This window comes from Mustela nigripes, chromosome 5, assembly GCF_022355385.1.
Source record: "Mustela nigripes isolate SB6536 chromosome 5, MUSNIG.SB6536, whole genome shotgun sequence".
NCBI lineage: Eukaryota > Metazoa > Chordata > Mammalia > Carnivora > Mustelidae > Mustela > Mustela nigripes.
Window position 1 is genome coordinate 97523391 of NC_081561.1, and position 22976 is coordinate 97546366.

Consider the following 22976-nt stretch of genomic DNA (forward strand, 5'->3'; position numbering starts at 1 on the left):
TATTGTTTCTTTTTTCCAGTTTGTTTTGAAATGTAATTTTATATTCTTAAGATTTACCTCTTGGCAATCAGGAATTAAATTTCTGAGATTGCTGTAAATTATTTCCTTTCCTGGTTTCTCTTCCTCTTTCTTACTTCCCTGTTTTATGCGCAGTGCTTTCTTGTTTTAGTCGTATGCTAAAATACCTCACCATAGCTTACCTTTCTCACCAAAATAACTGGGGAAAAACTGAGTATCTGAAAGTTGTCTTCAGAATCCTGTAAATTTCGTCCAGTTTCCTAGTTGCTACTCAGAAATGCTGAGGAAAAAAGTGTAATTCGGGACGCCTGGGTGGCTCAGTTGGTTGAGCGGCTGCCTTCGGCTCAGGTCATGATCCCAGCGTCCTGGGATCGAGTCCCACATCGGGCTCCTTGCTCCGCAGGGAGCCTGCTTCTCCCTCTGACTCTGCCTGCCTCTCTGCCTGTGCTCGCTCTTGCTCTCTCTCTCTCTGACAAATAAATAAATAAAATCTTAAAAAAAAAAAAAAGTGTAATTCTCCTGTTTAGGTACCCTTTTTCACTGGAGACATTTAGCATTACAATCAATCCTTACCAATTCCTTTTCTCAGGCTCCTTTTCGTTGTTAAAGCGACGTGCGTTTTCATCACCTAATTCAATTTTGCACAGCTACTTCATATTTAATTTTCAAATATGATTTACAGGTAAGTCACTTACAAAAAACAGTAAAATTTAAACGACAGAAAAGATCGGGTTCTAGTAAGTAAATGCGGTCCGGGGGCCAGAGAAATACAAAATGTCCATCTCAAGACCCTTGGCTACCCAAAGCAGAATAACAAGGTTGCTCCGCCGCCCCGCCGCCCAGCGCCCCGCGACCCGGACGGGAACCTAGTTCGCAGCGGTTCTCCCCTCCGCAACACCGCCGCGTCGTTCCCGCCCGCCCTCTATAGAACGCGGGGTCCTCGCCCCCCTGCCTGAACAACTGTCTCCCTCCGAGAACAGACTCTTGCTGTTGCCGGACTGCGCGGTCACCGCATCCAGACCGCAGAGAACTTGCTTTGCATCGGCTGGAGACCACGGCGGCGAAGAAGGCCATCTCGCAGCCGGAGGAACAAGGACTATCGGCCGCGTCCGCGGCGGCCTCTTCTCCCGCGCTAGCGCGCCCACCTCGGCCCCCGAGGCTCTGCGCCGCGGGCGGGGAGCGAGCGAGGGGCGGGGCGGCCGCGGGCGCCGGGCGCCCCCTCTTGGAGCGCGCGCCCGAGTACCCGCGCGCCCGATCGGCCCGCCCCGGCCCGCGGCGCCCCCGCCCCTTTGGGCGCTCCGTAGCCGTGACGTGCGCGCGCCGGGGCCGGGGACTCTGCTGGGCGCCGGCCGGCGGGCGGAGACGGACCCGGGATCTGTCCGAGCAGGAAGCTAGCAGGATCCCGGTCGCCGCCTCCCGGTCTCCGAGCTTGTCCACGTCGCCGGCTTTTCGCTCAACTTCATCACCTTTGACCCCCGCCCTTCACCTCTCCGGCCACAGGTTGCCTCGCTGCGGCGCGCACCTGCCTTCGCCTCCGCACCGGTGAGTGACGCGGTGCCCCTGCTTCGGGGCGTCAGCGTCAGGCCTCGCTGCCCCAGCGGCCCGCCCTGCTTCGGGGCCTCTTCGGGCAGTCCGGGGGACCCACGGCTAGTTTCACCTCCCGAGGACGCCTCGGGTGAAGCAGGTGATGGGTGGGCCCGGCCGGCTGCTCGCCGTAGTGCCAGGACTGGTTCTCATTTCCACAGGACAATGAGAGTCCCCTTTCATGGGTTTATCGTCACCAAGATACCTTTGTGTATCTACTCTCGCTCCTAGTTAGAAGCAGAGCTCTCAGGTGACCCACTCAGACTTGACACTGCGTGATAGTTTTCTCTTAAGTAAACAAGCTTAAAATTCAGTGTAGGAATAGGGCCGTTTGTTCTGAGCTATGAGGATCAGGTGACGGCCACTATTAAAGTAATAGTTTAATCGTGTAGGAGACCAGGCTGTGATTTTAGTTTTCAGGTTGTCTAGTACTTTGAGTATATTAATTTATATAGGTGCAACGGAACAAGCGCTTTTTAAAAAATTTGTTAATTTCCCCAAACTTCTTAAAACCATTAAAATGCTCCAATTCCGGAACAAGGTATTATTAAGTAGAAAATAATTTGGTAGGGTTATTGCTAGAATATCCGTGTCAGAAATACCATTTCTATACAGTTTAAGAAAACAGGTGATATTTTATCTGGCATAAAGTTGTGGTGGAGGAATGCTTGCATCCTAATCTACAGATATTAGTGAACAACTAGGAACACCGTCCCAACTTCACAGATCGCTGTACATGCTAAGCAAAAGTTCCATTTGCTGTTATGCTCTGGTAGTGTAGATGCAGTGTATCTTAATATATAGTCAGGGTTTGAGAGTTTTAGAAATTCTTAAGATTTACTTGAAACTATTCACACCATAAAATGTGAATCTTGGACTTGGGCTGGAATGGTCATGGTACAAAGGTTGGCAGCCAAAACAGCAAGTCTGTACAAATTAACTAAACTTCATAGATATGTTGAGCTGTGGTTTTACAGTTGGAAATTGATTAGTGGAAAAATTACCTTAGTGTTTTTTATCATTAATTTTAGAAATATTACAAACTGGGCCATAGCCAGAGCTTGAAACAATGCAGCCGTTCAGAATAACTCATTGACTTTTAAATATCCAGCTCATTTTGAGTATCTGAAGTTGTGCAGGAATTATATCCACAGTGGTAAACAGAAGTCGTTCTAGTCTTAGACTTGCCTATTACGTTTGTATATTTTATGCGACATATTGTTCTCCCAGTTTGAGTTACATTTTCGTTTTCAAAGACATTTTAAAAGGGAGTAACAGAAGTGATGAATGACTTTAATAAGATTATCATGATTAAAAACTCTAAGTATACATTATATAAAACTGTAATATACATATATTCTTCATTAGGGTCTAGAAACACGAGCAAGAAAAATGTAGTGTAAATTACATTATGTTTATATAGGTGCTACTGAACAAGAGCTTTTTTAAAATTACATCAATTACAAATAAAAATGTAAATTAATACAAGGTATTAAAACAGAGATCGTAAATCATAACTCATTGCACTTATCTGAAGTGCATCTTTTCCCTCTGTTTATGTTTATGTGATCAAGTTTTAAAATAACAGTGGCCAGGAAATCTGAGAGAGACTGAAGGCTCTTTTCTCATCCTGTTGTGACTTTGCCTGGAGACTGTGGTGTATCATGTAGCCCATTGTTTAGATAACTGGGCTGTCTCTGGGTTCTAAAGTACAGCTCTTTTCAGAAAGTTTTAAAATTTTTGACCATGTGAAGTTTAAATAAATATAAACACTCAAAACATTTTATGAAAATGAACCCGTTTTCACTGTTGATAATTGAAGCTTTATTTTGATATTTAAAAATGTCAGTTTTAAAAAGATTTCTAACCTCTCTGAATTTTTCATTTTTGTATATTAGAACATTTTCAGTAGAAGATTGAAAAAGATATTACAGCTTTAATAATTTTCATAGTTTGTGATCCCCTTAATGAGGTACTTCATAATAACTTCTGAACTTGAATAGTATAAGATCATTACCCCTGTATTAGGCATCTGCCATACTCAGAACACTAACTGAGGGATTTGATTTATAAAATAATTTTCAAGGTTGGTGGTCTTGTCCTTTTACATATGAAGAAATTTAAGCTTAGAGAATTAAATATTTGCTCAACGTCTTACAACTCCAGAGGAACAAAGTCTGGATTCACACCTAAGTCTTCTGACCATGAAGCCCTCCCTGTCTTTTCTACCAGACCAGGTTGCCTTGATCTCAGTTCATTTGGTAGACTGCTCAAATAAACCTGCAGAACTGGTATTGTGTTAAAGAATGTAACTTGAAGAAGGCACATAGGAGTGAGGATGATAAAGGTCATGAATGTGGTTCTGAAACTGATGTTGAATTTTCTGCTTTTTTTCATTCTTAAGTTGACAACTTTGACAGTGATAGGGTGTTGCTTTCTCGTTTCTGATGTAAATTCCAGAATATTATACAAATTGTGCACTTTTTATTTTGATGGGTTTATAGGAGTTAGAATTAAGCTGTAATGTAACACTGGTTTTCATTGTAGATAAAATAAATAGTAGTCTTTTTGTTTCAGATAGAACTTTATATTTTCTTCCAATAAGAGAACGTTGTCCATAAATGCAGTAGCTATCTTTTAAAAATACTGCACAATTAACTTTGTAATCCTTGTGAGGGGGCTTGTTTTCAAAATATGACTAAATTCTCACCTGTACTATTTTCAGCTGTACTATTAGGACAATTTTTTATGGCCTATGTTTATTTCAGGAATGTCCCTTGAGGTATAATAGACACAAAGGACAAAAATGAGTATACAAAGTCCATCTTTTGTCACAAAGTAGGAGTCATTTCAGCAGTAGAATGTAGTTGGGTAAATGAGAAGAAAAATGGTAAGAAGGCTGAGTTGGGTGATTACATTTATAGGTATTTCATTATTTGGTTTGAACTCTAAGGAATGTTGCATCTCAAGGATACTCATATTCAACTGTAATATAAATTATTAATGGATATCTATAAGACATCTGCATGTGTGTGTGTATGTATGTGTAGATAATTAAGAACTAACTAAGGTCAAATAAGCTTGAATTCTGTTTTTGAGGAATTATATAATATTCAGAGGAACCAGGAAGTTTGTTGTTTGAAACAGCTATACTTTTATTTGACAAATTTAATTGGACTATCTGTAATCTTAAAATATGAGTGTGAGAATTTTTTTTCTGTTCATGGTCTTGAAAGAAAACTTTTCATATTTAGTATAAGAAATACATGGTAATTTAGGAAATGACCACAAGTCCACAAAAAGTTCTCCCTGTAAGTACTGAAGCATAGACTGTAAAACCAGAAGAACAACTCAGACATCTTTAGAAAATTTGCTAGGGTTAAAGAGAAGGGAAGTACTTTTCTGTACAGAAGGCATGCCACCAGTGAAACCAAAATACTGAGGAACATTCCTTGGGTGATATTCACATAGGTGAATATTTATATCCAGGCTGAGTAATGTGCACAAAGGAAGGCGGTGCTCTTGACAAAACCACAGGCATCTTTTATGTGAGTTACATCACTTGTTATTTTACTTGAAAGTAACCTGCTGCTTAACCTTTACAAGGTAAGGTATTGCATAGAGCAGAATCTTAGAATTTCTATTATATGTGGATGAACATCTTTTTCAACAATATTTACTGAGGGCCTAGTCTGTTTGAAATATGACTGTAGGTGGGAACTTTTTACTGGCAGATCTTTGGATCTAGGAAATATAAAGAGTGACAGAGACATAAAAAGAAATATGAATGGAAATACCCATTTAAAATCTGATGATATTTATATCAGATTTAACAACTTACATTTGTATGGCATTCTGTTGTTCTGGAAATCATTTTTTGTATCTTTGGTCCTTAAAACACCTTGTTGAAGTAGATGTGGTAAACTTACTCTTATTCTGCAGATGATAAAATGTTGGCAAAAAAAATTAAGTGTCTTGTTCAAGGTTACTTATGTGGCTGCTTAGAAACATAGCTAAGAAGGGAACTTCTGTGTATTCCCATAGTAGATCACAGTTATCTTCTAGGTGTTAGTTAGGGTTAACCTCTTAATGAGCAGTTACTTAATTTTGTTGCTTCAATTTGGATGGTTGCAAAAATTATGAAAAGTCAGCATCACTAAAGTGATAATTGTTAAATACTTACTAGGTTTGTTTTTGTTCTTGTTTGAATATAAGGTAGGAGATGAGCAGGATGCATTATTATGGGGCTCCTTTAACATTTTTAGTAGATTAATGGAGCTGAGGTTGAAGAGGTCCCCCCCTCCATTGGAGAGTTTTTCAAGATTATTTTATTTTAGAGTGAGAGAGAGCATGCACGTGCATATGCAGGTGAATGAGTTTGGGGAGGGATAGCAAAGGGAGAGGAAGAGAGAATCTCAGGCTGACTCTGGGCTGAGTGTAGAGCTGCTGCAGGGCTTGATCTCATGACCCTGTGATCTCTACCTGAGCTGAAACCAAGAGTTGTCCCTTAACCCACTGTGCCACCCAGAACCCCTGGTTGGAGAGTTTTTAAAGGAAAGCCCATTGTTTGTTCTAAAAAAGAAAGGAGGGGTGTCTGGATGGCTCAGTGGGTTAAAGCCTCTGCCTTTGGCTCAGGTCATGATCCCAGGGTCCTGGGATCGAGCCCCACATCGGACTCTCTGCTCAGCAGGGAGACTGCTTCCTCCCGCCCCGCCCCCACTTGCCTCTCTGCCTACTTGTGATCTCTGTCTGTCAAATAAATGAATAAAGTCTTTTAAAAAAAGGTAAATAAAAAGAAAGAACTCTGGAAAAAAAAAAAAAGCTGACTTCAGAGGCAGCATTGGTGTCTTATGTGAGGAAAAGTCAGAGTTCCATCTTTCCTCTCAGCCTGGGGGGTTTTCAGAGGGGATGGTCTCTGTGTCAGAAAAAATGCAGGTAGTAGACTTGGGTCTCTTGGAGGAAGATGGTGAGTTCAAGGAGTTCCCTGGGCTGGTTTAGGTAAAGATGAAGGTGCAAATGTCTGGAGGATGATTGGGATGAAGACAATGTAGATGATAACTTCTCCAATCAGGAGCTGAACTACAGAAACTTGGTTATAAGATGGAGACCTCATAGCATTCAGAAGAGCAACCTAAACTTTAACTGTTTACTAAATTCTAGGACAGAGAACCCAGGATGGGACACTTAAAAAAATATGTTTATTTCATTGCCTGCTTGGATTTATGTTTTTATAACACACACACACACACACACACACGCGCACACACACGCAGTTTTGCTCTTAAAAAAAAAAGGAGAAAAATATTCTGGGGGAATTTTGAAAATAACTTTTGTTACTTGACACATTGGTATTGACCTGATAATTATGCTTGTTTTTGTAAAGATTCACTAATGAGCTAATTAATGTGTGTCTGCATTGGTATCTTTATGCCTTAATTCATTTGACAAATATTTGAGTGTCTGCCATGAACCAGGTACAGTTCTAAGTGCTAATGATACTGTGATAAATTAAGACCAAGTTCCTGTGCTGAGTGATATTTTATTGTTGTTTTGAATTAAGTTAAATTATAGACTCTTATTACTAGAATGTAATCAACAGGGCTGACCCTAAAGTTGGGAAATGGATAGTTGTCAAAGTGGTAGAATTTGAGGGTTACCAAAAGACTTATTTACTCAAAAATATTCTACTCCTGGCCTTCAGTTCACTGTTACCAGTCTGCTCCTTATAAGTAAGAGTATGTTCCGTCTTCATCCAAGTCTCAGGAACGTAAGGCTGAGATAAAGGGAATATAGGATTGATATGTTAGCAGCTATTGTTTATTGAGTTTTTGCTATGTGTTTGTGTGTCAAGCAAGTACTTTGTGTACATTATCTCAGTTAATTACTACATGACTTACTTTAGTGCATTTGACATTATGACCCACAATTTACAGATTGGGAAACAGAGGCATAAGATGTTAAATTTGCTCAAGCTCATAGCCAGTACTTGATGAAGATGGAATTTGCATGTACTTAGCATGTAGTAGGTAGGAGTAGAGGAGTACTGATATACACACGGAGTTGTGATGTCCTATCAGTATGGGATGGCATACTGTGTAGGTGGAAGGCCTTGGTGAGTGATGGGTGGAGAGTCAAGAGAGCTTGTTGTGGGGAGGGAGTGGATGGGGATGATTATTGCTTGTGGAACTGCTTGGTCCTTAGACGTAATCCTTTTTGTGGCAGTCCTGAAACTGCAGAATTGCATTTATATACAAGTGCTTGCTTACCCAGCTTGTAGATAAGAGGGACTGGCAGACCTGAGATGATTCTGGTTTTGCCAGTCACTACTGTAGTTGGATTACTTAGTGTCTCTGGGCTTCAGTTTTCTCATGACCCTGTGATCTCTACCTGAGCTGAAACCATCTATAAAATGGAGGCAACAGTGTTACCTACCTGTTACCTACCTGGTGTGGTTCTTGTGGGGAAGGAATTAGATAATACATGTGAAGCACATATCATTGTGATGTGTAGTTAGTGTGCATTATTATTGTTACTGTGTTTTTGTTTTTTGGTTTCTTTGGCCATGTTTAATGTGGAATGTTTATTCAAAAAGAATAAAGTGTCCTGGAGATTTCGGTGGAATCTTAAAGTTGGCCAAATTGAAGAAGTTTTGAAGTGTAGTGTTAATCATAATTATCTGGGAACTGGTAAAAACATTTGTCAGAAGGGTGTCGGTGAGGCCTGGGCACTAGCGTTTAACAAGTTTCTCGGTTGATTTACTTGCACACCAAAATTTGAGAAGCACTGGTTTAAAACTTTTCTTTATCCTATGCCTGGGAAGGCTTCAGTAAAACAACAAAAAGTGTTTGGATTAACCAGGCAGTGTATGGTAGAAGAAAGTGAAATATCAGTTACCGGAATCCCTTCCTTGATTTTGTGTGTGTGTGTGTGTGTGTATTAAGTTTATTTGGGGTTTATAAGCATTTATCTTTGAGAGGGGCAATGTTAAATTGCACACCTAACTTTAATTGTAATGAGTTTTCAGCTTTTAACAAGCTTCATTTAGAAGTGAGCTAGTTATATTTAATTTTTAAAGTTATACAAATAATAATAGGTAGTACTTGAATAGATCTTAAGACCTTGTTAAAATTTTTAAATTGGATTTCTTTAGATAATGTACTGTTTTGAATTAACCAGCTTTGGTATTGTTAACTTCATCAGGCAAGCTCCCAGCAGGAAAGAGATTTCATCCTGGTTGGTGCAAAAGAAGAGATTATAGAGGTTAGAGAACAAACAAGGGTGGGGGGGGGTGCACCCAGGGAATAGCAACGGTGGAGAAGCCGTTAATACTCCAGAGATTACCAAAACTGAGAGTTGAGAGCTGGCATTGGGGAGGAAGGCCCCAAGGAACTGTGGCTTTGAGACAGTCAGGCAGGGAGAGGAGGGGAAACTTCCATGACCTCTCCTCAGTCTTTGGGTCTTGTACACTGGCTTGCACTGCTGGAACCCACCTGCGGAGCCTAGGTGGTGATCTATGCAGGCTCATCTTCCCAGGGCAGGAACAGAGCATACATAGGAGGGGTGGGGGGTTTGATGGAGCAGGTGGAGAATAAATGTGGAGAATAAATAGGGCATTGATTAGAACCTTTGGGAATTTTTAGCATTTCCTTGGTGTAGTTTAAATAACTTTGGGACCTGTGATACATCTCAAAAATGCTGAGTCTGCTTATGTTATACATACTTAGAAAAAAATTCATTCACTTTCTCATCTAATTGGACAGTTATTCTAGGAACTTTTTTTTTTTTTTTTTAAAGTAATCTATCTCTGCCCAATGTGGGGCTCCAGCTTATGACCTGGAGATCAAGAATTGCATGCTCTACTGACTGACACAGCCAGGCTCCCCTTAGGAACTTTTATGATCCATATAACCCAATGAGAAACATAACCCAAGTCTATTAACATAAAACCCTTTTATTAATATATTGTTATACCTTAGCGAGGTTTCTGAACTTAGTCTTGGTTTGAAAGAGTACATGTCTTTCATAAGAAAAGATCTTTTTTTTTTTTAAGATTTTATTTATTTATTTGACAGAGATCACAAGTAGGCAGAGAAGCAGGCAGAGGGTGAGGAGGAAGCAGGCTCCCCGCTGAGCAGAGAGCCCAGTGTGGGGCTCCATCCCAGGACCCTGGGATCATGACCTGAGCCGAAGGCAGAGGCTTTAACCCACTGAGCCACCCAGGTGCCCCTGGTCTTTTTTTTTTTTAAACAAATAAGTTTACAAGCTTGACTGTAAAAGAATATGGGGCCCTCCTGGATGGCTCAATCAGTTAAGTGTCTGACTCTTGATTGCAGCTCAGGTCTTGATCTCAGAGTCTTGGGCTCCAAGCTGGGTGTGGAGCCTACTCAAGGAAAAAAAAAAAAAAGAATATGATATAAAAAGAAACCGGTTTGAGGTAAATCACAGAACACCTGTGCTTGAAATAATACATTTAGATATGTTCTAAGTGGTCTTTTTTTCCCTTGAGAAAGAGATTTCATACTTTTTTGGGATCTTCTAAAAACATACTCTTTGTTTTCATTTGGTGCTGATAGAATTAGTATCCTGAAGGGGAGAATTGAGGCTGTTGGTTTTTCCATGTTATGCTCTTTGAATTTCCCTGATTTGAGGATTGAGTTATTCCAAAGAGAAATTTTCTTCAGTTCCTTGTTATTTTTTTTCTAAAATTAGATGAAACAACTGTGTTTTGGTTTGTGGGCATGATTTGCTGTCTGTTATCCTTTTGGTATTTTGGGGAAGAACAAAGTGTATTCATGTGTATGTGTTTTCAAGAGGAATGTATTAGCTTCTCTGCTCTTCCTGTCCATGATTGAAGTTGAGAGCAGTTGATTTTATGTATCTTTAATCCTTTTGTTTGAGATTTCAAACAAAACTACGGCTGTTTTGGCCAATGAGATGTTGGGGAAAAACAGATGAATGCTTAGTGTAGAAGTAGGCATCGTGTATTCAATGGCAAATTGAGGAGATTTATATTAGTTTGAGAAAGAATTTCTATCAGGCATGGTTGGGAGGGGAGAGAAGGATGGGAATTGAATGAGTTGAAACATGGGACAGATTTCACCACAGATGTTTTAGAAAACAGAAAAAAACCCCATTTATTTTAGTCAGTATTTTTTTTTTAAAGATTTTTATTTATTTATTTGACAGAGAGAGATCACAAGTAGGCAGAGAGGCAGGCAGAGAGAGAGAGAGAGGAGGAAGCAGGCTCCCTGCTGAGCAGAGAGCCTGATGCGGGACTCGATCCCAGGACCCTGAGATCATGACCTGAGCCGAAGGCAGCAGCCCAACCCACTGAGCCACCCAGGCGCCCCAGTCAGTATTTTTTATTGCATAGATACATTCTACATTTTTTTTTGAAGGTGTGGTACAGCAAAGTTAGGAATTTATAGACCAGTTGTTTAATTTAGTGATTTTAATGAGTTATTGGCAAAAATGAGGCTAACCTGATAGTAGTATACAAGAACGTTAATGTGTCAAAAAATGGGCTATTTTAAAAATTAAATTTAAATTAAATTTAAATTTAAATTAAATTCTGGAACTTGTCCAGAATTTCATGGACTTTGGTTCTATTCTCTAGCATTCTATTTTTTGGCATACAACATTGACATAGTATTTTTAGTATGATAGAATAGTCGAACAGTGAAAGGTTTATGTCATGGGTTGGAAGGTGCTAATGTATTATAATGTTGGATTGAATGGGTGATCCAGATCCAGAATGCTCCTAGAACAGCATATTTCTAATGATTCTTGAGGGCCAGTGATATGCCACCACTTGAAGTGTTTTATAGTCATTTTCCCATTTCATTCTAATGTTGATGGAAACAATTTCCTAGGTTGATTTGAGTAGTAAGGTACAGAACTGAGAGATATCTTTAGGTGGTTTGGATCCAGAGCCTTTGACCCACCCATTTAGAACTCTAAGTTACCTTTTTCTATGTTCTTTTTAAAGACTAAAAGCTTTGAAAATCCCTTCAAGATTAATCTCTTCTGTCTATTGTATCCAAACAAGGGATGGTAGCATCAGGATACTCTTAGAGCTATTGCCTGCTTTCAAGTGCAAAGCAGATAATTCCTCTATCATATCCTCTTTTGTTCCTTGCCTCAGATTGCTGTTCCACACAGTGCTCCAACTTTCCCTGCCCGCTGATGAGAGAGGGGAGACCTTCTGGACACACAGTGTCTAAACTATTCTTTACAATTTTTAAATCCCTTGACTATACATTTTTATTAATACTTCATGAATTTGCTTTAAACAGATGTATTCCTATAAAGTTTCATGTAAATTAAATAAAAATTAAATTGTAATTTCATAATATCCTGGGAAATATTCTTATTTATTTATTTAAAGTATTTCAATAATGATTTCTTTTGTAAAAGGAAGAATCTTTGTTGAGTATTGTTTGTTTTCTATATTATGTTAATATATATATTTCATATATTACTCATATAAACTTGGGTCTGGCTAAATACACATTTTATATAAATATGTGTAAATTAAGATTGATCTCATATTCTGCTTGATATTTACTAATAAAAAGAGGCTGGGTAATAGCGGTTTTTCTTAAATAAATGCTGTTTGTTGGAATTGCCCTTAAATGTTCTATAGTAGACCCATCTAGACTAAGAATAATACTCTTTTAAGGAGTAGAGTGAGGGTCAATATGTAACATAGTAGTATATATATATATTTTTTGAAATTATTTTTGTGTCATAAAATTTATTAGGTAAATGATGGTGTTCTGTTTTAATGCTAAAATCAGTGTTTTATGTGACTGAAATAAATTGAAAATAACAGTTAAATTTAGACATAGTTTTATTAAAAAATTATTATGGTTGAAAAGCAGACAAACTGTTTTTTGGAAAATATACTTTCTTGTAGCTCATTTATTTCCTGTACCTAATGCCATGCTAATGAGGCTATTGTAATCTGTGTTCTGCCCTAAACTCTCAACAGAGACTACTCTGAAACCTCATAATTAATAGATCCAGTGGCCTCATTTAGATCATTATTCTTTTCAAACCTGTTCAGCTATTCACCAACTAATCCTCCTTGAATTCTTTTCTGTTAGCTTCTTTGGTCATGCGTTCTCTCAGGTCTCTGACTTTTCCTGTTTTGTTTTTACTGCTTAATTCTCTCTGTGCATGCCATTACTGTTCATTTCTCATAAACTCCTGTACTTGGCACTTTGCTCTACTCATTCTGTTCTTATTTTTGATAATTATATTAGTCCCATGGTTGCAATTCTTATTTTTTAGTGCAGATTACCCCAGATTTCTTTCTGTATCAACTTGACCATCATTTCTAAACTGATGGTCTACAGACGTCTTTAGATTTCATAATTCCCATCAATTGTACATCCTTTGAGAAACCTGGATCTTCTTCTGTTTCTTTCTGTTTCTGTATGATAGCCACATGGTCCTAGTTATTGAGGTTCAGAATTTTCACTCATCTTTTCCCTCTTGTCATATTCTTTCACTTGCCAAACTCTGTTCTGCTTTCTGGAAGGTCATCCTTCACTTTCTGTTCCCTCTGACTGAGTGCGGCCTTCATTACTTTTTTTTCCATGCACATCTTGTATTTGGCCCTTTTCCTCCATGTACAGCAGAGTCTATCCTGTGCTTTGCCATTAGAGCTGTGTTTCAAAGTGGAAATCTGATTGTAATATTTTCTTGCTGAATAAGAATCCTTATTAGCCTTTATTAATTAACATTTCAGAGTCCAAACTTGTACTGTGGGGTTGAAACCCTTCATGGCCTAACCTCTTGGCTCACTTTTCCACTTCAGCACTTGTCACACTTCTGCCACTGTGCCATGCTCTAGCCCCATTGACCTATTCCCTGAACATGCCCCCATTCTCTCATTTTTCTACTCTTGTTCAAAAAGACCTTATTCTGGAATTCATTTTCTTTTAGTCTTACCTATCTTTTAGGAACTGTTGGAATTAAATCCTTCAAAATAGTTTTCCCAGATTTACTGTTAGAATTATACCTGTATTATAAATGTGTGTCTTTTTTCATTGTCCCCTGCTCTCACTAGATTGATTATGAATGACTAGAGAATGTGAACTGCCTTGCAAAAGTTTTGGTAAGATTTTACGTAAATCAGCGGACCTCAGGTTTTAGGATTCTTTTGTATTAATAATTGTTGAGGACTCTGTAAAGATTTTGTATATTGGTTATATCAATATTTACTGTGTTAGAAATTAAAATTTAGAAATTAAAAACTTATTTAATCCATTTAAATACAAATGACAAATGCTTGTTAACAGAAAATGACATTTTATGAAAAATTACTGTTTTGGGGGTACCTGGCTGGCTCAGTCTGTAGAACATCTGACTCTTGATCTTGGGGTTGTGAATGTAAGCCCCACTTTGGGTGTGCAGATTACTTAAAATTAACAAAAAGAAAAATAACTATTTTCCAAGACAAAGATTTGTGGAAAAAATAGCACTATTTTATATTTTTGTAAATTTATATAATGTCTAATTTAATAGAAGATAACTGGATTTAATTTTCTTGCATTATGTTGTTTTTGGTTGAAGTATAATTGAAGAAATCTGGCCTTTACACGGATAAATCCTTGGGGAAGGAAGTAGTAATGTACCTTTTAAGGTAATTGTGTATATCCTTCTTTGATCCTCACCAAAACTCAGCAGGTGATAATTTCTTAAAGTGCCAAGGTGGAATCTTAAATCATACTAATGAACTTTTGTACTCTGATATATTACAATCTGCTGGTGTATTTTGTACTCTGAATGTATCTTTTACCCATGCATAGTTTTATAACATGATTATATTTGTCCTTTGAAACACACTTTTGCTGAATTATGTAGATCTCCCCAATTTTTGTAATATCAAAAATTATATTTTGATTTCATCAAAAACGTCTTAACTATTTAAACTTCAGTAGCATAAGCTGTTATGGTTAAGGTGGCAGCTACAGGTTTTCCCAGATTCTGCTTGTCACTTGAATTATATTGTCAACAAATATTGTCAGTTGCTTTCCTTGAGGTGACAGGCTTTACTCAAAAAACAAAATAAATCCCGAATTTGCCAATATCTCAAGTTTGAATAACCAAGATTTGTTAGTCAGTGTTTCCAGGAACCATGGTATTTTATGGGGAAAAAAAAAAACGTTCTGAGGATTACAACTCAGACATTCACACAAGTATTTTCCTTGAGACAACCATCTTATTTTGTTTTACAGCAGAAGTACTTTATGTGCAATTCCTATTTCATCATATAGAATGTTAGGAAGATATATTTAGGATCAAGATATACTAATATTAATACATTTTACTGCTTAATCAAAATTATTCTTTTTTTTTTTTTTTAAAGATTTTATTTATTTGAGAGAGAGTGGGGAGAGCACAGAGGGAGAGGGAGAGGAAGAAGCTGACTCCTTGCTGAGCAGAGAGCCCAGTGTGGGACTCAGTTCCAGGTGTCTGAGATCATGACCTGAGCCTAAGGCAGACACTTAACTGACTGAGCCACCCAAGTGCCCCCCCCCCTTTTTAAAAAATATTTTATCTATTTATTTGACAGAAAGCAAGAGAACACAAGCAGGGGGAACAGCAGAGGGAGAGAGAAGAAGACTCCCCACTGAGCAAGGATCTCGACATGGGGCTCAATGCCAGGATCCTGGGATCATGACCTGAGCTGAAGGCAGATGTTTAATCAGCTGAGCCACAGGGCACGCCAGTCAAAAGTGTCCTTCAGTGAAACCAGCATTCTTTTACTCTGGGTGCAGTGACCACTGTCTTGGTTCTGGCTAAAGTGGTAGAAGTTTTACCTATCTTTGGTTCTGCATAATTAGGGTAAATATGACTATAGTGAAAAAGGCAAATGTCTTTGTATTATGAAAATAGTTTTGATCTTGTTGACTCTCTAAAACGGTCTTAGGGATCTTCAGGGGTCCAATGACTTGGAGAACTGCTGGTCTTGGTAATTGTCCACTTGAGTTGTGAATGTGTTCAGGTTTCCTGTAGGCCAGCCATGTAGAAGCCTAGAAAGTTAGAATTGGACCTTACCCTGGAGTTAATTTAATTCTAATTCCTCATTAAAAAGTTGAAGAAACAGGTTTAGAGAGGTTAAGAGACTTGATGAAGGCCATACAGTTAAATTAAAGGCAAAACTAAAAAGATAATTCATGTGGCTCTTAGTTCAGAATTCATTTTTTTCTATCAATATTATGAAATTTAAAAATTTAGAAGATGGGGCACCTGGGTGGCTCAGTCACTTAAGGGTCTCACTCTTGATTTTGGCTCAGGTCGTGATCTCAGAGTCAAGGGATAGAGCCTTACATTGTGGGCTCTGTGCTGGGTGTGGAGCTTGCTTAAGATTCTCTCTTTCCTTTTTCCTCTGCCCCCTTCCCCTCCAAATCTATAACTAGAAATTTTTTTTTGTTTTGTTTTTTTTAATGCTATAATAGGGATACTGTCATATAGAATTCCTTAGGGGGTAAATTTTTGAACTCTGTGAACCAGAACTCTAGGATCAGCTTTCATCTGTTTTTCACCTTTTTTTCCATCTAGTTGAATATGAAATTGTGGTGGTCACATGTACAGTTGAGAAATTGAGATAATTCAACAATTAATGTATAATCATTGCTAAGAAAAGTCTTAAAATACACCCTGGTAAAATCAGTATCATCAGTTTGACATTAAAGAGAACAGTGTATAATTATATATAAAAATGAAAAGTAATTGAGCATATTTAAAGAATATATGCATATTTTAAAAATCATTTTAGAAAGTTTTAAGCATATTAAGAAAAGATCTATGAACCACCATGTGCCTATCACCCAGATTCAACAGTTAGCAACTTATGACTGATCTTATTTTACTTTTTCATTATCTTAAACTACCCCCCAAATTATTTTGAATCAGATTCCAGATATTATATAATATAATCTATAAACACTTAAGCTTGTAAAAGGGAGTATTTCTTAAAACTTGTAATTAGGTGTATATAATCAAATTAGGTGTATATAATTCAAATAATAATTTGAATGAACCTCTCAGAGTCTTTTCTAGCTTAACCAACAAAAACCAGAAACAAACAAAAATCCTTCTCCTTTTGATCCTGCCATTCTTCTTGTTCTTTTGCCTTGTATCTCTTAACCTTATTCTAAATTTCTTGAAAGAGAAGGCTCTGTGAGCTTCTATTATGAGTTTACTTTAGTTTTTTTTTTTTTAAAGATTTATCTATTTGAGAGAGAGAGAGCGAGCACAAGTGGTGGGGAGAAGGTCAAAGGGAGAGAAAGAAGTAGACTCTCCTCTGAGCAGGGATCCCAATGTGGGGCTCGATCCCAGGATCCTGAGATCATGACCTGAGCCAAAGGCAGATGCTCAACCAACTGAGCTCCCTTTTACTTTAGTTATTTAAATGTGTTTACTACAAAAATTACATTTTGCCTTTCCAAACATTTTACTCTTAGGATTTTTAAGATTGTGTCTGTTGCAAAATGCATAAATAACGTTTTTTACCTGGTAGTTTTAGACTATTGAGATGCCAGTAATCTGGTCTATTTTGGGTGAATTTAACACACGAATTTTTCTTTATTTTACAAGAGGGAGTACAGACTTATTTTAGTTATAAAATAGAACAAACAGATGGCTACCAGAGGGGAGGTGGGTGCTGGGATGGGTGAAATAGGCGAAGGGGATTAAGATTACATTTAAGATTATAATTATCGGGTCACCTGGGTGGCTCAGTGGGTTAAGTGTCTGCCTTCGGCTCAGGTCATGATCTCAGGGTCCTGGGATCAAGCCCCACATCGGGCTCTCTGCTCAGCGGGGAGCCTGCTTCCCCCTCTCTCTCTGCCTGTCTCTCTGCCTACTTGTGATCTCTCTCTCTCAAATAAATAAATAAAATCTTAAAAAAAGAGATTACATTTATCTTGAGTAATATTTAGAATTGTTGAATTGCTATATTGTGCTCCTGAAATTAATGTAACGATGTTAACTATACTGCAATTAAAAAAAAAAAACCGGAACCCAAACCAAAATAAATCAGATATGGGAATATAATGTACAACATAGAGAATGTAGTTAATATTTATAATACGACTGGTGACAGATGGTAGCTAGATTTACTGTGATAATGACTTTGTAATGTATTTAAATGCTGAATAACTATGTGGTACGGCTGAAACTAAAATAATATTGTGTATCTATAACATTTTAATAAAAAAAATGATACCATAGAGAGATTGTTGTAAAGATACATAAAGAGAGTCCATAGATACCTATTTGAAAACATGGCCAGAAATAATTTTCTCTTATTGTTTTAGTAAAGAATTAAATATTTGTTGTCTTCTATTTAGAATTCAAACTTCTAAACCACCCCCCATGTCTTTAGTTTTATAGACATTTCCCAGTGACTTATTATTTCTCTAACTGAAAGTTAGATCTCTCTCTTTTTAAAAAAATTATATGTCTTGTAATTGATTTATCTTTCCTGAGTTGTTTTTTTTTTTATAAAGATTTTGTTTATTTATTTGAGAGAGAGAGAGATCACAAATAGGCAGAGTCAGGCAGAGAGAGGGGGAAGCAGGCTCCTTGCCGAGCAGAGAGCCCAATGTGGGGCTCAATCCCAGGACACTGAGATCATGACCTGAGCCGAAGGCAGACACTTAACCCACTGAGCCACCCAGGCGCCCATTTCCTGAGTTTTTTTGATGTTATATTGACAATTCAGCTGAACCTTGATGGATAATAATATAATTAAAGAATCTTAGATTTGGGGCACCTGGGTGGCTTAGTGGGTTAAGCCTCTGCCTTCGGCTCAGGCCATGATCTCATGGTCCTGGGATGGAGCCTCGCATCAAGCTCTCTGCTTCAGCAGGGAGCCTGCTTCCCCCTTTCTCTCTGCCTGCCTCTCTTCCTACTTGTGATTTCTCTCTCTCTGTCAAATAAAAAAAAAAAAAAAAAAAAAAAAGAATCTTAAGATTTGTTAACAAAGGTAATGTGGATAGCTTTGTCCCAAAATATATAAAAATGTAAACTATAAGACACATATACATAAGTTAGCAGTGTTGTTTCTTACATTAGTTTTCTTTGTAAAAGAATTCTGCAGAGGGCCCTTTTACTGGCCTCTGTTAAAGTGTGTGTGTGTATATTATATATATATATTTATATCTCTCCAAGAAATTGATTAATGAACAAAAAAGGAAAAAAACGGATACATTTATTATTATTAACAGTGGATACATTTATCTGTACTTATTTCTCATCAAAGCTGGAGTATTTTTTTTTCAAAATTTTTTTATTTTTTTATAAACATGTAATACATTATTAGCCCCAGGAGTACAGGTGTGTGAGTCACCAGGTTTACACACTTCACAGCACTCACCATAGCAAATACCCTCCCCAATGTCCATAACCCCACCACCCTCTCCCTACCCCCCTACCCCGGCAACCCTCAGTTTGTTTTGTGAGATTCAGAGTCTCTTATGGTTTGTCTCTCTCCCGATCCCATCTTGTTCCATTTATTCTTTTCCTTTCCCTCAAACCCCACATGTTGCATCTCCCCTTCCTCATATCAGGGAGATCATATGATAGTTGTCTTTCTCCAATTGACTTATTTCGCTAAGCATAATACCCTCTAGTTACATCCACGTCATCGCAAATGGCAAGATTTCATTTCTTTTGATGGCTGCATAGTATTCCGTTGTGTATATATACCGCATCTTCTTTATCCATTCATCTGTTGATGGACATCGAGGTTCTTTCCATAGTTTGGCTCTTGTGGACATTGTTGCTATAAACATTCGGGTACGCTTGCCCCTTCAGATCACTACGTTTTTATCTTTAGGGTAAATACCCAGTAGTGCAATTGCTAGGTCATAGGGTAGCTCTATTTTCAACTTTTTGAGGAACCTCCATGCTTTTTTCCAGTGTGGTTGCGCCAGCTTGCATTTTCACCAACAGTGTAGGAGGGTTCCCCTTTCTCCACATCCTCACTAGCATCTGTCATTTCCTGACTTGTTAATTTTAGCCATTCTGACTGGTGTGAGGTGGTATCTCATAGTGATTTTTTTTTTAAAGATTTATTTATTTATTTGACAGAGAGAGATCACAAGAAGGCAAAGAGGCAGGCAGAGAGAGAGAGAAGGAAGCAGGCTCCTGGCTGAGCAGAAAGCCCGATGCGGGGCTCGATCCCAGGACCCTGGGATCATGACCTGAGCGAAAGGCAGCAGCTTAACCCACTGAGCCACCCAGGCACCCCTCTCATAGTGGTTTTGATTTGTATTTCCCTGATGCCGAGTGATGTGGAACACTTTTTCATGTGTCTGTTGGCCATCTGGATGTCTTCTTTGCAGAAATGTCTGTTCACGTCCTCTGCCCATTTCTTGATTGGATTATTTGTTCTTTGGGTGTTGAGTTTGCTAAGCTCTTTATAGATTTTGGACACTAGTCCTTTATCTGATATGTTGTTTGCAAATATCTTCTCCCATTCTGTCAGTTGTCTTTTGGTTTTGTTAACTGTTTCTTTTGCTGTGCAAAAGAAGCTGGAGTATTTATATTTGGACTCCAGATGGTCAGTATAAATAAGTAAAATTTAGGGGAAGAAATCAGCTAATCAAAGTTATAGCCTGAACAGTAAAAATTCCCAATTGTGCAAGACAAAATATGAAATATTTCCCCTATTCCTATCTGCAGTATAAATGAGAATTTGGGGTGACTTTCTAAATAGTACCATGTCAACATAAGTGTGATTTGATTTATATTTGTTACTGTTGGAAGTGAAGGAAAAACTTCTTGGGTTGTTTTAAAAATCCTGATGTCTGGGGGCTCCTGAGTGGCTCAGTTGGTTGAGCACCTGAGTCTTGACTTTGGTTCTGGTCATGGTCTCAGGGTCCTGAGATCCAGCCCTGCTTCAGGCTCCCTGCCTCTCTGCCTACCCCCCAACCCCCTAGGCATTCTCTCCCTCTCCCATTCTCTTTCTCAAATAAATAAATCTTTAAAAAGAATCCTAATGTCTGGGCCATAGCCTGGACCCATTAAATAAATCTGAGATTTGGGGAGGGTGAGACCTAAATGTCAGTACTTTTTCAAAGGTCTTCAGATGACTCCAGTGTGCAGCTCAGTTGCTTCTCTTTTTTTTTTAGTATTAAATCTGTGTAAACAAAACTTTCTGTCAAATACTGAGAAAACTTTTGATGATCAAAATGTTTTAAAAAGGGGTGCCTGCCTTAAAAGCGTCTGCCTTTGGCTCAGGTCATAATCCTAGGGTCCTGGAATTGAGCCCCGAGTTGGGTTCCCTGCTTAGCAGGGAGTTTGTTTCTCCCTCTGCCCCTCCCCCTACTCATGCTTGTTGGAACACTCTTTCTCTCAAATAAATAAATAAATCTTTTAAAAAAATGTTTAAAAATTTTTTAGAATGATTTTATTTATCTGATAGAGAGAGAGCACAAGCAGGGGGAGCAGCAGAGGGAGAGGGAGAAGCAGGCGCTCTGCTCAGCAGGAAGCCCCATGTGGGGCTCGATCCCAAAGTGTGGGATCATACCCAAGCTGAAGGCAGATGCTTAACCAGCCATCCAGGTGCCCCCCAAATTCAGTTTTTATATAGTAATTATTAAATGTTGAATATCTCATGGAGGAATTAAAGAATAGAACACATTCTATGGTGTAGACTTAAGAATTACTGAAAATTATTAGAGCCACCTGTGTGGCTCAGTCAGTTAAGTGTCTACCTTTAGTTCAGGTCACGATTCCAGGATTCAGGGATCAAGCCCAACATTGGGCTTCCTGCTCAGTGGGGAATCTGCTTCTCTTTTTCTCTCTGCCGCTCTCCCCACACTGATATGTCACACTTTCTCTCTAATAAATAGAAAAAAAATCTTAAAAAGAAAATTATTAAAATGACATACTTGTTATTCATTACAGAATTTGGAAGCAGAAGTTAATTTTGTTTAATTTAGTTTATAGGTTACTTTGTGGACCAGTGAATCCTGTTTTAAGCCTCTATACAATTATTGTTTGTTCATTATGGAGATTCACGTAACCAAAAGGAAGTGGATAAGAATCCTTGATATTTCTACCCCGTATAGATAATCACTATTGTTGGTATTTTGCTGGATGATATTTTGGTGTGTGCCTGTATGTACACCTGTATATTTTTAACAAAAATGAAATTAAAGTAAAAATAAGTCCCCTCCCCTTTATTGGATGGCCTTAAAAATTAAATGCATTTTAATCTCTGTAAGGTGATTTGAGAAATTTTATTTCTGTACCTGGAATTTATGATTTTTGGGTTCTGTGACTATTGCTTCTGGATAAAGAAAAGTAATTATCCTTAGATGCTGCCTTAACACTTTGCTATAGCCCCGCTTAATAACTTCTTGATGATTTATGTAGATGAATGTTCATTTATAGTCCAAACCAAATATGTTTTTCTTGAGGTGTTAACATAATATAAACATTTTTGTCTTTTAATTTTTATAAAAAATGGTTACAAATTATTTATTTACTTTACTAAGAATATTATTTAAAAACATGATTTCAGTATTATGGCACCAGGTAGGATTAATGAATTTATATTATTTATAGCCCTGTACAAATTTAAAGAAATTGTAGATTTTCCTTCCATAATCCAGTAGGTTAAACAAACTTATCTTTTATCTTTGACACGGTCTTTTTATATAATTATGTGTCTTAGTGCCACTAAATTGCTCATATCCTCTTATATTCTGTTGGATCTTTTTTGCCATTGTTAGAGAATAACTAGCATTTAGTGTGTTATGTGAGTGTTGAGATCTTTAATGAAAATACTAACGCAGTGTTGTTTTTTACTTTTCATGTAACAGCTGTCTTTTACCTTTTGTTTATTTATTTAATTAATTTTGAGAGAGAACAAGAGGTGAGGAGAGGGGCAGAGAGAGAGGGAGAGAGAATCGGGGTTTCCTTACGCAGGTCTCCATCTCACAACCCTGAGAGCAGACAGAGCGTAACCTGAGCCGAAATCAAGAGCTGGATGCTTAACCAACTGAGCCACCTAGGCTCCCTGTCTTCTACCTTTTAAGAAATGATCTCTTAAGTATAGAATGTTATGGTGTATTTCTTAGAGATTTTTCTTTAGTGAAGAAAACCAAGGAAATGAGAATTTTCCCCTTAGCTTTTAATCTCCTCTCCCTTCCCTGATTTGGTGAAGTGTGCTTAAAAACTTGGGTGGTTCAGATGGGGGATTGTTTTATTGCAATGTATGCAAGATTATACTTTGATAGAACCATTTCTATGTTGTAAAGAAGCTACTATTTTCACAGAACTTAGTTATGTCCCAATAGACCAAAGTGTTCTCTCCAGTAAATATGATCCTCCTAGGACTTGGA

General features: G+C 38.0%; 1 protein-coding gene across 8 annotated transcripts in view; it reads left to right on the forward strand.

The window, feature by feature from the left end:
* The first annotated feature begins 1337 nt into the window (after positions 1-1337).
* MYO6 (myosin VI) overlaps positions 1338-22976 on the forward strand; it is a 151488-nt gene continuing 129849 nt past the window's right edge. For all 8 annotated transcript variants that reach the window (XM_059400953.1, XM_059400954.1, XM_059400956.1 and 5 more), the window contains exon 1: positions 1338-1560. The gene's annotated coding sequence lies outside the window, so the exon portion shown is untranslated. The remainder of the gene's footprint in view (positions 1561-22976) is intronic.